This window comes from Rhamphochromis sp. 'chilingali' (genome assembly GCF_963969265.1).
Source record: "Rhamphochromis sp. 'chilingali' genome assembly, chromosome: 17".
NCBI lineage: Eukaryota > Metazoa > Chordata > Actinopteri > Cichliformes > Cichlidae > Rhamphochromis > Rhamphochromis sp. 'chilingali'.
Window position 1 is genome coordinate 24,161,105 of NC_137944.1, and position 17,162 is coordinate 24,178,266.

At 41.3% G+C, this 17,162-nt stretch overlaps 1 protein-coding gene across 9 annotated transcripts in view; it reads right to left on the minus strand.

The window, feature by feature from the left end:
- LOC308384413 (sodium bicarbonate cotransporter 3-like) overlaps positions 1 to 17,162 on the minus strand; it is a 57,628-nt gene that overhangs the window by 29,430 nt on the left and 11,036 nt on the right. The gene's annotated exons all lie outside the window — the stretch shown is intronic.

Here is a 17,162-nt window from a genome sequence, read left to right on the forward strand (position 1 = left end):
ACTAGCATGGACACATCTAGAGATAAGGAGTTTGCAACAGTGAGGACATAAAGCTGTCAGGACACATAAAAACAAAGCCACATATCATTAACATTTCTTTATCAAATAATAGCACCCATAAAATCAGTATTACAGCACAGCAGCACACATTATCACACATGTGCTATACTGGTGAGGACACAACTGCCCCATTGATCGCCCAGAGCATTAATCATTTACCAGTATAGGGGTAACCTGAACCTTCAACGTGAAGGCGGCCCAATCTTTACACTAACTTTAAACCAAACCGCACCTCAAAAAATGTGAAATGCTCTCACAAGAGCACAGGTGTAACGAGACAAATTCACACCTAAATAGACAAAAACAACAGACTTGAGAGATGCTTTGCTGGAAAAAGTCTGGGTGTGTCTAACACTGGAAAATACCAGGTGACACACATTGTACTGAGGCAACAACCACAACAATGAGAGGCGGGGGGGGGGGGGGGGGGGGGGGGGCAATTTGTCAATTGATTCTCAAATCAAACCCCCAGTGTCACTGTGAATCTATTCGGCAAATCAAACTAGGCAGATCAATTTACTTTAACCATTACACCTCTGAGACACTGCATTTGTGAAGGGGGCACCTCCGACAATTTCAATAACTTCAGCTTATTTGCAAGGGAGAAAATCAACAGAAGATGGGGTTGTCCCGTCATAACAGGAAAATATTACATTTTACCGGTACATAAAACATTACATAAATATTACATTTAAGGCTATTAAATAGCTGATTTAAATTTCACAATAGATATAAAAAGACTTCAACATCACAATGTGGCACAGGTTCCTGAGTGCTGTTGTATGTGTCAACTCACTGAGTGAGAGGTAAAAGTAAGAAAGAGCAGCTTCTGTCAGTGGTTTGACGCTACGTAAAGCAAATATTGAAACGGTTTCAAACACTTTCAATCAGTTTCACTTTTGACAAAACTAACATTAACTATAAAAAGGTATCGTGATCAGGAAGGAACAGCTTTTTTTTAGCCAGACATGCATATAGACTCAAAGAGTGAGCTAATCCTAGCTCTGACTGTCAGGCTGATACAAAACAGAGATACCCAGTATTAGGTCTGAGATAAACCAATCCTTGTAGCTAGGATAATATATTTTCTTTCAGGTTTTTTATACAAATAAGGTTGAGAAAAGGATGAAGACTATAGCAACCAAAAATCTTAAGTTAATCTAATTCCTTATTATATTTGTAATATAATTATTTTTCTGCGACCTCACAAATATGTGACCTTCAGTATCTTATGTAAGTCACGCATAACAAGAAAACATTTCAACAAATACAAATCATCTGCTCTCATGCCTTAAGGACAAACACTTTGACGCAATACAATTCCCAATTGGAGGAGCCCGTCAACCCCTTCAGCCAATCACAGAGAGGCACAGCTGCCATGCAGGAGTGAGTGGAAACAAAAGGTGATGCTAGACATATGCTGGAAAGATACACGACACCTGAATGATATCACGGCCTTGTGTGCCACAGCATCTCAGTCATCTCTGCTATTCACACTTAGTTTCTTTCATTTTGATGGAAAGCACATACTCTTCTGCTCTCCCTCGTCCGTTATTGGCCTACTTGTATGAATGCGTCTTTAATGACATTCAGATATCGACACACATTTCCACCTACAATGAATGATGCCATCTGTGACTGAGCTTGTGTGAGCACTTATAAGTTTGGGAGCTTGCGTGTTTCTCAGTTGTTGGTGAATTTATATGATAATGAGGCACACTGCTCTCTGGCAGTGCCTTGATGGGGAGCAGTAATGATTCAGCGTAGGGAGAAGCACAGCAAGAAATTAATCTGTGTCTCTCTAGTAACTGCTGTTCTTTCCAAACAGCACAGCATGAAGGTTCAGTAAAAGTGACCAACAGTGACTAAACTGGAACGGGTTTCTCCTTGTCATTCGTGATCAAAAAGTGCCAAGAAATATAACTAAGTGGGTGCCACACATCCAAGACGGAAGTTTGGCATTTAGTTGTTGACATCCTGTTTTTATATTTGTTTGTTTTATTCAGATGTGACTATTTGGAGGAAAAAGTACAGCTAAGGAGATTAGCTAATGCTAGCTGGCCTAGACAAGTTGCATCTATAATTCATTGTGATATTAAATGGAAGGCTGATTTTGGATAGCAAAAAGCAGGCTAAATATATGTACCCAATACCTCTTGGAGAAATTGGACAGCTAACTGTTTTTTTGCCAGGTGCAGAAAACCCCCAACTGGGAGCCGTGGGTGAGGCACTTTGATATTCTTTACCATGGCAACCAACCAAACTAAGGTGTTGCAAATATCTGATCAGCCAGGAGCAAAGACAATGATCCTCCAAGCATTATTTTTCTTATCAGTATTATCTTGTCTGCGGATATCATTTGTTACAGGTATGGACACTAGAGAGTAGCCATATCCAATTCTCCCATATTGTTATTGTCCCATACTGTAACATCTAGTCCTTTTACTGAATCAGAACTCTGGGGTGATCCAGTGACCGCTGCGAAAGAGCAGCTGACAATCAGGGAAAGACCAGATGACAGACTGGAAAGACTGCTGACAGGAGGGAATAGACCCTAATGGGGCTGGTGTGGGTTAGCACCTCATACCAGCAGGACCCAGCGCTTTTTAGCATACTTGGGTACACCCAATATTGCTACAGAAATCTCAAAGGAAAAGATACCCCTAGGGTCTGCCTTTCCGTATGGATTTAATGGCAATGAACCATGGAACGTAACCAATGATCAGCCAGCATTGCAAATAATGGACCATCAATGGAAAGGAAAGAATTCTGCAAAACTGCATTTGTGACTGGTCAAAACTAACAACTGACATGGGCCTTAAAATCCACCAAGGCAGGAAGAAGTGCCTCAGCAAGCTGAGAAAGGGGTCTTGCATTGACACATACTTTTTAAGAAGTCAAATTGAAGTCCAGAGGCAGGAGAATCCCCACAGTCCTTAGGGTATCAGCACCCCGTTCGAAGTTCATTGTCATACAGACCCCCCCAATAGTCTCCTGATTGGAACTCAGTCAAATCCAGCCAGTAGCAGTTCCCAAACTTGAGCTTAGCCAGCCACACCCAATATTAGATTCTAGCACAGGGCCCGGCCATTTAATATCAGCCCCTAGCTTAGAGTTTAGCCACCAACAGCTAGCAACACATTTGTGTACAGATGTAAGCCAGCCACAATCAACACCATGTTCCAGCCCAGAGCTCATCCAGAAGCAGCCAACAGAATCTTCGAACACTGAGTCTAGCCAAGCACTGCCAGCAAGGGAAAGGAAGATGGAAGGTAGGAAAGATCAGATTATGTGGCCCAGATCCAGTGAGAAAAGAAAGTGGGAAACCATTTTCTTATACTAGATGAACAAATGGGTCCAGTTTAAAGGAAGTTGGAGAACCTGGGAACCATCATCTACAGCTATGGGGCCGAGCGATTTGGGGTAAAGAACAAGACTCAGAGACAGCAGAAAGGCCCTTTAAACCAGGTAAAGTCCAGGAGACAGTAGGAAATTGACAGATTAGTGAAAGAGAGAAGACAACTGAGGAAACAGTGGAGGAGGGCCTATGAGACAGAAAGGGAGGAACTCACTGCCCTGCAGGAGGAAATAAGGCAACAACTTACTAAGCTGCGAAGAGCAGAACACCTCACACCCATACAACTTTGTTAAGGGCCTTTTTGTCAAAGAGAAGAGCGGGTGCTTCAAAATGCCCATAAAAGACCTGGAAGATCATCTGAGGAAAACTTACTCTGAGGATTAGAGGCATGAGCCAGTTACCATTCCAAGTGATATGCCGCCTATCCAGGCACCTGAACACCAAATGGACATAAGACCGCCTACATGGAGTAAAGTGGAGAAGGTAGTGAAGCAGGCAAGAGCAGCATCAGCCCCAGGACCTAATGGCATCTCATATAGGCTAAATAAAAACACCCCACAAGTTCTCAAATACCTGTGGAAGCTGATGAAGGTAGTGTGGCAGAAAGGAGTGATTCCAAAGGCTTGGCGAAAAGCAAAAGGTATTCTGATCCCTAAGGAGAAGAACTCCTCATCCATCAGCCAGTTTTGCAGATCAGCCTGCAGAACTTAGAGGGAAAGATCTTTAGTGTCTTGGCCCAAAGATTATCTACTTTCCTACAAAGAAACAACTACAGGGAGTGCAGAATTATTAGGCAAATGAGTATTTTGTCCACATCATCCTCTTCATGCATGTTGTCTTACTCCAAGCTGTATAGGCTTGAAAGCCTACTACCAACTAAGCATATTAGGTGATGTGCATCTCTGTAATGAGAAGGGGTGTGGTCTAATGACATCAACACCCTATATCAGGTGTGCATAATTATTAGGCAACTTCCTTTCCTTTGGCAAAATGGGTCAAAAGAAGGACTTGACAGGCTCAGAAAAGTCAAAAATAGTGAGATATCTTGCAGAGGGATGCAGCAGTCTCAAAATTGCAAAGCTTCTGAAGCGTGATCATCGAACAATCAAGCGTTTCATTCAAAATAGTCAACAGGGTCGCAAGAAGCGTGTGGAAAAACCAAGGCGCAAAATAACTGCCCATGAACTGAGAAAAGTCAAGCGTGCAGCTGCCAAGATGCCACTTGCCACCAGTTTGGCCATATTTCAGAGCTGCAACATCACTGGAGTGCCCAAAAGCACAAGGCGTGCAATACTCAGAGACATGGCCAAGGTAAGAAAGGCTGAAAGACGACCACCACTGAACAAGACACACAAGCTGAAACGTCAAGACTGGGCCAAGAAATATCTCAAGACTGATTTCTCTAAGGTTTTATGGACTGATGAAATGAGAGTGAGTCTTGATGGGCCAGATGGATGGGCCCGTGGCTGGATTGGTAAAGGCAGAGAGCTCCAGTCCGACTCAGACGCCAGCAAGGTGGAGGTGGAGTACTGGTTTGGGCTGGTATCATCAAAGATGAGCTTGTGGGGCCTTTTCGGGTTGAGGATGGAATCAAGCTCAACTCCCAGTCCTACTGCCAGTTTCTGGAAGACACCTTCTTCAAGCAGTGGTACAGGAAGAAGTCTGCATCCTTCAAGAAAAACATGATTTTCATGCAGGACAATGCTCCATCACACGCGTCCAAGTACTCCACAGCGTGGCTGGCAAGAAAAGGTATAAAAGAAGAAAAACTAATGACATGGCCACCTTGTTCACCTGATCTGAACCCCATTGAGAACCTGTGGTCCATCATCAAATGTGAGATTTACAAGGAGGGAAAACAGTACACCTCTCTGAACAGTGTCTGGGAGGCTGTGGTTGCTGCTGCACGCAATGTTGATGGTGAACAGATCAAAACACTGACAGAAACCATGGATGGCAGGCTTTTGAGTGTCCTTGCAAAGAAAGGTGGCTACATTGGTCGCTGATTTGTTTTTGTTTTGTTTTTGAATGTCAGAAATGTATATTTGTGAATGTGGAGATGTTATATTGGTGTCACTGGTAAAAATAAATAATTGAAATGGGTATATATTTGTTTTTTGTTAAGTTGCCTAATAATTATGCACAGTAATAGTCACCTGCACACACAGATATCCCCCTAAAATAGCTAAAACTAAAAACAAACTAAAAACTACTTCCAAAAACATTCAGCTTTGATATTAATGAGTTTTTTGGGTTCATTGAGAACATGGTTGTTGTTCAATAATAAAATTATTCCTCAAAAATACAACTTGCCTAATAATTCTGCACTCCCTGTATATTGACACATCAGTGCAGAAGGCTTGCATCCGGGGCTTCTCGGGATATCTGGAACATGCCAGCATCATCTGGCACCAGATTCAAACTGCCAAGAAAGAACAAAGAGACCTTCATGTGGTCTTTTTAGAACTTGCCAACGCCTTTGGGTCAGTTCCGTACAAGATCTTGTGGATGACTTTCAACTATTTCAGCGTACCAAACCATATCACAGGACTGGTCAAGACCTACTTTCAGGATTTACAGTTTTGTGTGACAGCTGAGAACACCACCACAGCCTGGCAGCACCTGGGAATTGGAGTTATGGTAGGCTGCACGATTTCCCCTCTGGGATTTATCATGGCAATGGAATTGATCATGCGGGAATCTCGGTGGGTAGTGGGAGGTGAAAGACTCAAGAGTGGCCTTTGTCTTCCTCCCATTGGAGCCTACATGGATGACATGACCATCATTACAACAACAAAACCATGTACTAGGCCATTGCTACAGAAGCTCCAGGAAAACATAGAATGGGCAGGAATGGAGTTTAAGCCAAGTAAATCTCGCAGCATCTGCATCATAAAAGGAAAACTGACAGCTGAGCAATTCTATATCCGTGGAGAACCAATTCCAACAGTCTTAGAGAAGCCCATAAAGAGCCTGGGACGGTGGTATAACAGAGACTTTAATGATACGTGGCAACTAGCACTCACAGACTCCCGGGACCCCATAGTGAGAGGCACTGCTCCCACCCGAGCAACGGGGAGGAAGTGGACCCCAACCTCATCTGTGCTACAGGCCAAATCTGCTCTCTGGCATCGTGACGTGGTGGGTCATGTCCAATAGGGCAGAGGATTTGGTCTTGGAGCAGTAACACCTCGGTGGCAACTGAACATCGAAAAATGGTGAAGGAGGTGCGTCGACAGGAGGAAACACCCAGACATGCCAGAGCCAAGCAGGGCCGCTGGATGAATTGGGAGAGTGTGGAAAAGAGGAAATCTGGGGAATGGAGTCTAATAGACTAATTTTCGTCATCAATGTGACATACGATGTGCCACCTTCCCCAATAAATCTGCAGCTGTGGTTTGGAAAGGACCCATCCTGCCCCCTGTGTACAGTCCCAGCCACACTCAAGCACATCTTGGTTGGTTGTACGACTAGCCTTACTCAGGGCAGATATACATGGAGACACAACCAGGTCCTCAGGTGTCTAGCAGAGAAAGTTGAGTGCAAAAGAAAATCCATCAACGCTCAACCTTTCACGAACCAAGAGGATCGTTGGCTTTCATCAACATTTGTCCAGGAGGGAGACAAGTCGAGGGCAAGCCCCTCAACCCCGGACCTGGGCCTGCTGAAGGTTGCCAGGGATTGGCAGATGCAAGTGGACTTGGATCAGAAGCAAATTTTCCAGCAGGGATTGTAACAACTACTCTGCGACCAGACCTCGTCCTTTGGTCTAGCGCCCAAAAACTTGCATACATCATTGAGCTGACAGTACCATTTGAGGAAGCATTTGAGCGTAAGAAGCTACGGTATGACAACTTGGCAGCTGAGGCAGAGGACAGAGGCTGGAGGATCAAGGTGCGCCCGGTGGAAGTGGGATGCAGGGGCTTTGTTGCCAGTAAAACAGCAACATTGCTAAGAGAGATTGGGATCAGAGGACAGGCGCAACGGCAGGCTATAAGAGAATTAGCTAACACTGCTGAGAGGACCAGTCACTGGCTATGGCTAAAAAGGGCTGACATCATTTGGGCAGCTAAGGCAGTAAGCTAACCGCGAGAGAAAAAAAAAAAATTCCGCTCTTCTCCCCTCTGCTCTTGTTCCCTTTTCTGGGAGGGAGTGGGGGGGTAGAGCGTACCTCCTGATCCGGCGGGGAGGTGTGGGAAGCCAGATTGGGCGCACCCCTTCCGGCTCTCCTCTCTCCTATCTTGTCTTTTTGTCTTACTTCTCTCTATCACCTTTTCTATCCCTTTGAGGAAGTTACCTCCTTAGTATTTATAGAGCCTAACTATTATTTCTCAGTTGCAGTGAATAGATAGTAGAAAATAACTATACAAAACTAAACAGAAGAAAGAAGAAGAGAAATAACAATTTAATATAAACTAGTGACACACTCCGGGGTAGGGCTGGGCGATATGACCCAAAATTCATATCTCGATATTTTTTAGCTGGATGGCGATATAAGATATATATCTCGATATATATTTTTTTAAGCCATAAAGTAAGAACAAAAAGAGAGTTCTTAGTCAAAGCTGTGTCCCAGATGTCACACAGGCACTTTTATTAACATACAGCACAGATGTACATGAAAAATTACTCAAAATTAAATTATGAGCATTCATTAAATAATAATGTTCCATAAATAAAAGAAAACAAGGTTGTTTTTGTGCTAAACAAAGAGCTCACAATTGTGCAGTCAAAATGTAAACTAAAAGACGCTGAGCGTAATAACAAAGACAGACAGATTTCACAGCTGCTCTGTTCCCAAGTTTTACTGTGTGACTGATAGCCTGGAGTTTGAAATCCGCTTCATAACCACGTCTCTTACAGGTGCCATTTATGGTCCTTATACACACACAATACGGTAATATTACGTTGATGCACAGTACGTATCACTCCGCGAAGCTCTTCGGTAGCCGTAATGCGCCGACAATCTATCAAGCGGTGCAGCTCCGTAGCTTACCAAAGTCGTACTCAAACATTTTTGACAGACTGCTGAGCGCCGTGTACCACATAAAATCGGTTCGCGGCCATCAAGCACAACCAGAATTCATACATAAGGCGCGCTATCAACTTTTGAGAGAATGAAAGGATTTTAGGGTTAGCGCTGTTAGCTCGTTAGCGCGGTTAGCTCGTTAGCATGTTTAGCTCGTTAGCACGTTGACGCCGTCCAGCCCCACGCATGGGGCGATGCGCAGTAACTCGTTAACGGAGATTTGCCGTGTCCGTCTTGTCGCTGCCTGCACGTGAAGCGATGGGGTAGGAGGGGGAGTTGTCTTCAGTGAAGGCGAGGCGGAGTAACGTTGCGTAGAGACAAAAGTGGACGAAAGAGAGGCAAACTTGCGGCTCCACAACTATAATTATAACGTAACATAGACTATATCGATATAAAGGATATTGTCACATCTTATATCTCGTATAAAAATATATCGATATGTTTTAAAAACTCGATATATCGCCCAGCTCTACTCCGGGGCCTGATCAACCCTGGCAGGGCCTCCTTGGATGAGGGTGTCTAGTGATAATTGTCGAAGCACCCAATGAATCCAAGGTCCACTACTGACGATGTGTCCAAATTTCAATATGATAATCTAGATCAGATCTCTAATCCCTAAACCTAATCAAGGGGAAAAAAAGATGGCATATTAGCTTGGGTAAAAGACTGAAAGTTGAGACACACAAAATGTGTGCTGCTGTTAAGTTTCTGGGCTGTCTTTCCTCATAACAGCCATCCTTCAAGCTTCTCTCCATTTAAAGCAATGCATTATCAGGGACTGTAACATCTAGTCCTTTTACTGAATCAGATTCAGCAATTTTATAGGTTGCACACAGATCAGCTGTCTATTTGTTTGTGTCAAAAACTTTATAGCTGTTAATTACCTGAAGAAAAAAAAAAGCACTAAATGCAGTGATCGGCGTGGAAGTGAGGGTCTCTATCTGATAGTGTCGCTAGAATTTTTAGCATCTTGCAAAAACAAGGCGCTCCAATTAAAAACTTAATACCATAATATGATGGTACTGTGCTTTTTGGACAAAGGAAGAAAACCTTTCAGTTTAATAAGCCGGCTAAATAACCAACACCCTGAAAGGATCAAAGTATTCAAGGTAAATGAGTTTCGATTTAACCTCCAACAATATTTTTAATATTATTATATTTTCAGTATTATCCTTCTTATCTTATCCTAAAAATCATATTACTTTTTTCTTTTGACAAAGCTGACATTACTGTTATACAATCAGCTATGTTCCAAAGGCCAATATGTTTATAACAGCTAACATTTTTAAAATGCTTAAGCTAGCATAATGTTATATATGCTATACCTCATGGAAATTATAGAAAAGTATTAAGAAACCACTTCAGTCTTTCAACAAAATATCTTTAGATATACATTAACAAATAGTCTTCCACTGCTATGTCAGTGATTTAATATGACCTTTTAATAATTATATTTTGAATTTAGAATTTCTGTAAAATGGCGTCCCTATCGCAGACTTGTCTTGAGAGACTTTACTTTACTCTGCACCTACACATGAGCCCTTCAGGCAGACTTCAAACGGATGTCAGAGAACTATAACTGGGCAGACTACCCGTGCATGGGTCTGCAGCTGTTCGTGTCTACAACTAGGGCTGCTCGATTATGGCAAAAATGATAATCACGATTATTTTCACTGAAATTGAGATCTCGATTATTTGACGATATTTATTTAACCCTTTAAGACCTACCATAGAACCAAGTCCGCCAGAGCTTATATTATATTTTTACATGTTGTAGTGCCATTTGTGGGAGCATTTCAAGTTGCTATACAACTATTATAGCCCATATTTTAATAATATGTATGCATTAAGTCCATAGTAACTACATTAATTGCAAAAAAGTGCAATAAACTACAAAAAAAAATTGAAAATCATTTTTGTTTTTTTTGCATATATTTCTACTTGGAGAAATTTAAGAGGCTTATCCTTCAAAACTTTAAATACAAAAAAGTTGCAAAAAATAGTTTACAACAGGAAATTTATTTTGAGTGTCTTCATAGTTTTATTTTGGAGATACATCAATTTTTATATACTGCAGGAAAAACGAAAAAACAATCCTATGATGCAAATTTGCAAAGAAAACAGCATCAAAATAAACTATTTCCAGCAGTGCAATTCGAGTTCTAAGCATCCCAGAAACTATTCAGAAAAGTCAAACATGACCAGTATAGGCTTTTAAGGCCTACAAGTAAAAAAACTACAATTTCCGCGAAAATGACGTCACTTCCGGTTTCGGGCAGGAAATGGCGGACATGTGACAGTTCGCGCTGACGTCTGTTTAACTGTGGGAAGTGTTACGAACAGCTGATCGGATCGGCAAAGCGTGTTTCTGGAATATTATGTTTTTGTTCCTGCAAGCGCTTTTTATGCAGTTTTTGCAAAGCTTTATGTGGAAGGAAACCGTGACCGAGGACAAGCTGATGGCATCAGATGTAAGTACAACTCCTCCGGTTTCATATGCAAAACAAATTATTGCGCTAGCTTACACGGTCCAGGTTCTACAGGGATTTAAAAATAGTTATGCAAAACGGAGAGTGCTGCTCTGACCGGATCTAAAGGGTTAACAATGACTTTAAAAAATAATATAAAATAGTGTGCAACACCACTGAAGTTTTTTTTACCTCTCTTTTCAACCAACGGCAGTCACTCTCCTCTCCAAATAACTTCTGCTTAGCTTTCCGAGCTTCCCTCGGGTCCTCTTAATCAGCGGTCTCCAACCTTTTTTGCGCCAGGGACGGTTTATGCCCGACAATATTTTCACGGACCGGCCTTTAAGGTGTCGCGGATAAATGAGGGAGGGGCCAATAATCGGCTCAGTCATTTTTAATGATCGTTGAAAGCCCAGATCGTAATCGTGATTAAAATTCGATTAATTGAGCAGCCCTATCTACAACCAAGTGTAATAACTGCCTAAAGGGATGCCAATTAGTCTCTTGTGGCCATTTGAGGCCACTAAAGACCATTTGTGGAACCTTTCATGTTAGTACATATGTGTGATGGCTTAATTTTTCATCCCCAGAGGCTTATGCTTAGCAAACGAAAGATGACTAACATATTAAAGTCACCCTATTTTTTTTTTTTTTTTGATCAAGGTCTTTTTATTGAACTAAGAATTGCTTCAGAACAGTGTAACTAAAACCCAGCCAGAGAGGAAAGAAGAGATAAAATAAAATAAAATTACAGATACAAAGTAAATAATAAAATAAATGAACAACAGCAAGGGGAAAAAAAAAAAAAAAAACACTCACACGCACACTAAGCGATAGTATCCGGACTTAATCTTTCAAAGTAAGTGAGAAAAGGTTGCCATGTGTCATAAAACCTCCGAACCGAACCTTTTACAGTGTAGCGGATCTTTTCCAGCTGAGTATAGTACATGACATCCTTAACCCATTGCCCATATACAGGTGGAAGTGGCTCTTTCCATTTCAATAATATCATTCTACGGGCCAAAAGAGTGCAAAAGGCCAGAAGATCAGAGTGTGATTTGGAAAGACTGGCATCACAAAGCGTCACCCCAAAAATAGCTATAAACGGGCAGGGTGCATTTGGAACACCAAATACGTTGGAAATGGTTTCAAATATGCTTTTCCAAAAGCTACCCAGTTTTGGACATGCCCAGAACATGTGAAAAAGGGAAGCAGGCTCTCGTTTTCACCGGTCACATGTGGGGTCAAACCAATCCTTGATTTTGCTCAGTCTAGCTTTAGACCAATGGAGACGGTGAACCACTTTGAACTGAATCACCACATGTTTAAGGCAAATAGATGACGAAGAAATTCTATTGATTATCTTATCCCAAGTCTCATCTGCAATCCGTTGGCCAAGATCACTTCCCCATCGTTCCCTAAGTGATTGCAATGTGGACAGCCTAAAATTACTTAACAGCTCATAAACATCACTTATAACCCGCTTGGCATTTGGTTTAAAATCAAAACTATCAACCAAAAGGGATGGAGGTGGACAGGACGGAAAGCACTCAGTATTAGAAGCAACAAAATTCCTGAGTTGTAGATACCTGAAAAAGTGTGACTGAGGGATCTTGAACTTGTTCACCAGCTGTTCAAATGAGGAAAAGATATTGTCTGTGAAAAGAGCAGTCACTGATGTTATTCCAAGTTTTGTCCATATGTTAAATGCCTTGTCCGTTAAGGATGGGGAGAACATGCAATGTCTATGCGGTGGTGCATTAAGAGAGAGTTCAGTCTGTTTAAAGTGCCTTCTGAGCTGATACCATAATTTCAGTGAGTGGACAACAAGAGGATTCGTGGTGAAGCTGGAGATCTGTCCCGCCAGAGGTAATCTGGCACACAGCAAAGACACCAGGGAGGATTGACTCACCGACAGCTGCTCCAGTGTTACCCATGATGATGATAAATTATCATGGTCTTTTATCCAGTACAATAATGCCCTTATATTAGCTGCCCAGTAATAAAACAAAAGATTTGGGAGTGCTAAGCCTCCTGCGCTCCGCGGTCTTTGTAATACACTCTGTTTCAGCCTAGGTGGTTTTTGTTCCAAATGAAGGAGGAGATTTGACTATTTAGATTATTAAAAAATGACTTAGTTAAAAAAATTGGAAGACACTGAAAAAGATATACAAATTTAGGAAATATAGTCATCTTAATGATATTTAATCTACCACCCAGCGAAAGAGGCAAGGACTCCCACTTTGGTAAATGGCCTGTATTTATATAGCGCTTTACTAGTCCCTAAGGACCCCAAAGCGCTTTACATATCCAGTCATCCACCCATTCACGCACACATTCACACACTGGTGATGGCAAGCTACATTGTAGCCACAGCCGCCCTGGGGCGCACTGACAGAGGCGAGGCTGCCGGACACTGGCGCCACCGGGCCCTCTGACCACCACCAGTAGGCAACGGGTGAAGTGTCTTGCCCAAGGACACAACGACCGAGACTGTCCAAGCCGGGGCTCGAACCGGCAACCTTCCGATTACAAGGCGGAAGGTTGCCGGTTCCCAACTCTTGAGCCACGATCGCCCTTTCCAAAATCCTCTTTTAGCTTAGACAATAAAGGAAGATAATTAGTTTTATACAAGTCTCTATGGTTCTGCGTAATCCAAATGCCCAAGTATTGAACTTGTTATAGCTGAGTTTGAAAGGTGCTAAAATAGTTCCCCGGTTATTGTACCTAAAGGCATTGCCTCGCTTTTCCCGAAATTCACCTTATATCCGGAAATTGTCCCGAATTCCTTAAGTACATCTAAAAGTTTAGGAAGGCTATTTGAAGGGTTGGAAATAAACAAGAGCATGTCGTCGGCATAAAGAGAGACTTTATGCTCGACATCCCCACGACGTATTCCCTCTACCTCAACAGTGTCTCAGAGCAATAGCTAGCAGTTCAATTGCGATGGCAAAAAGGAGAGGTGACAAAGGGCACCCCTGTCGTGTGCCACGCTGAAGCTGAAAAAAGGGGGACAGACTATTGTTGGTCCGAATGGCCGCTACAGGGTCACAGTACAATACTTTTATCCAGGATACAAAATTACTCCCGAGGCCAAATTTTTCAAGCGTATGGAAAAGAAAGTCCCATCTCACCCGATCAAACGCTTTCTCAGCATCAAGTGAAATAACAGTTTCCAATACAGTACCTTTGACATGGCTATAGATTATATTTAATAAACGTCTAATATTAAAAAACGAGTACCTGTTTTTGATAAAGCCTGTCTAATCGGGTGAGATAATGGAGGGCAGATGTTTCTCTAAACGGCAGGCCAACACTTTAGCAAGGATTTTGGTGTCCGTGTTCACCAAAGATATTGGACGGTATGAGCCACAATCTAAATGATCCTTATCCTTTTTTAGAATTAGGGAGATCACTGCTTGACGCATTGTTGGAGGCAAGGATTGTGAGAGGAAAGATTCTTCAAAAGTTGATTTTAACAATGGATTCAATTGGTTAGAAAACTTCTTAAAAAAAATCAGAAGGATACCCGTCGGGGCCAGGTGATTTTCCAGACTGCATACTCCATATGGCCATGTCAATTTCAGCATTAGAAATGGGCTCCTCCAAACTGGTGGCCGCATTGTCTCCTAAGGAAGGGATATCAAGTTTCTCAAAGAAATTTTCTAGTGCCAGGTCATCCTTAGCGGGGGGGAGCTGTATAAAGTCTGATAGTATTTTTAAAAAAAACTATTATTTATACCTTGGTTATCCGTGCACCTTATTCCCTGGTCATTCCGGATCTCAGGGATAGCTTGATTAGCTGTTCTTTGTCGTAGCTGATGAGCTAGCAGCTTGCCTGTTTTTTCTCCATGTTTATACGAGTAGCTACGCAACTTCGAAATTAGATACTCAGCCTGTTTTAAAGTCACCTTTTAAAGGTCAAGAGCCAAATTTGCAATTCATTTCAACAGTGAGCTTCATTTAAAAAAATCCAAATCTTGTAATACAATAATAAAGGCACCTCACTTCTGTATATAGAATTACTGTAAATTTTCAAAGCAAATGAAAAGATATTTTTCAGATTGAATATGAAATCTAACTAGCATAAAATGTGAGATATTTATTTATGAAGAACTGTCTCAAAAATTCTATTAAATAATTCTGGTAGCAGTCTAGTTAACACTATGGATGCCGCTGTCTTCAGGAATCACATGAACCAATGTTTACAAGCAAGGCATGTGAAGCTAGTTGGCTCATACATTATAATAAAATCTGTTAATTTTACTGCATAAACTACAGTTTGTATACAAACCCCCTTTGTCATGCATTCAGAGTATGTTGTTTACTGTTACATGCATGTTAGTGTTTTAAACATGTCTTTGGTGCCCTCGACCTTGCGTTGCTTGGTACAATTTAAGAACCCATGATGCAACATGTCACATAGCTTTCTTGAAAATAAACCCCACACTGTCAATCACAATCCCCAGGCTGGGGGGCGAGGGGGTTTATTCCTCCTCCGGCTCAACCACAGCTGTGCTTTGTAGCCATAATGACCAGTGTCACTGAGGAGGACTCAGAGACCAGAAGAGTAGACAGCTGAGTGAAAAAAGCCACTATATAATGTCATCAGTGTAGGGGTGTTAACAGAAGACAGATGTGTTTCTGGCTGCATCTGGCCACCATATGTACCTATAGCGTAAAGTTCTTTATCATTAAAATAAAAATGTGTGCAGTCTATAAGAGTCTAAAAGCAAAGCAACTTGAGCTTGTTTTGCTTCAGTTTTGAATCAATAAACAATATAAATCCAATATTTCATCCAGCTAGGTGATACTGGTCATCATCCAGCTCAATAATTAACAAAGCTGCTAGTAATGATTTGATGATTTATCGGTTATGAATATCTATCAAATTGCATTTTACCTTTTCTAACTCTTAACAATAAAAGGCTGGTACGGTGTGTTGTGTGTTTACATGGTAATATCACCAATGTGCAGTCAGTTTTATGGACGAGTGGAGATTTACAGCTCACATCATGCTTTAAGAGTAAACAAAAGCCATTTGTGTTGATTCAATGAGCTAGGCACACAATCTGTATGAACTCACCATTTAGAAGGGGATTTATCAAAAGGTAAAATAAAGGCAAAATGTACCAGCAAATATTCATTTATTGTTCAAGATTTTCTTTTAGGAAATTAGGGTGACTTACACACACACACACACACACACACACACAAACACACGCACACACACGCACACACACACACGCACGCGCGATCAAGATGTAAATACAATACAACAGCATTTGATAAACATTGGTTAGTTGTGCTCTATATTAATATATTACTGTAAGGTTTACCTTAAATTGCACTTCCAGCCTCAGTTGAATTAGAATATTGGACACATTGTTTGAACTAACACACTGCATTTGTTTTGTGCAAATGTTACTAATGTGACTAATGACAAAAAAAATATCTTTTTAATCCTTGAAACTTATTAAAAGTAGCACGAGTTTAAAAACGAAACTCCTCAGTAACAAAACACCAATGGAACTAGCAAACAAATTAATCTAATTAACAGATTACTAAAAAAAGAAGTCTTCTCATTCTATTTGATTCATTGCTTCACTTTAAGCCGGCAACAAATTTAAGCTAATTTCATCATTAACAACGTGCAGGGTGACCTCATTTCTTTTACTGTGTTTGTGAGGGAGTAAAATAACGGCTCGGCTGCCAAACACCTCTTCAGCAAAACAGACAGTGAATGAAACAACCACCCAACAACACAACAGACCTTGGTCCGTCTAATCTTAATTCTTTGCCAACCCTGCTGTACTGGGATCTGATCCAAAGAAGAGGAAATGACGCAAGAGTACATAGTGAGAAACCTGTCCTCAGAATACCATCTCTGTCTCACAAATGCAGCTTATAGATGGCAATGTATACTGCCGATTTGTCTCAAAACACCATAGCACAAATATTAAATATAAATAAATATATTCTGATTGGGATAATAAAATTAGAGATGCATAAAATTGAGACAGATGGCTGCTTAAAAAAAGTGGGCTCCATGATACAGTATGCCAATGAGGCCCAACATTATGACCCTGTCTGCCTAACAGGTTTTTAATAGTGTAAGTATTTAACTTGATATATCTCTAACACTAGTGATGTTATTTTGGCCAGCACCTCCTGTATTTATACACTGATATTGTGCATATATATATATATATATATATATATATATATATATATATACACATATATA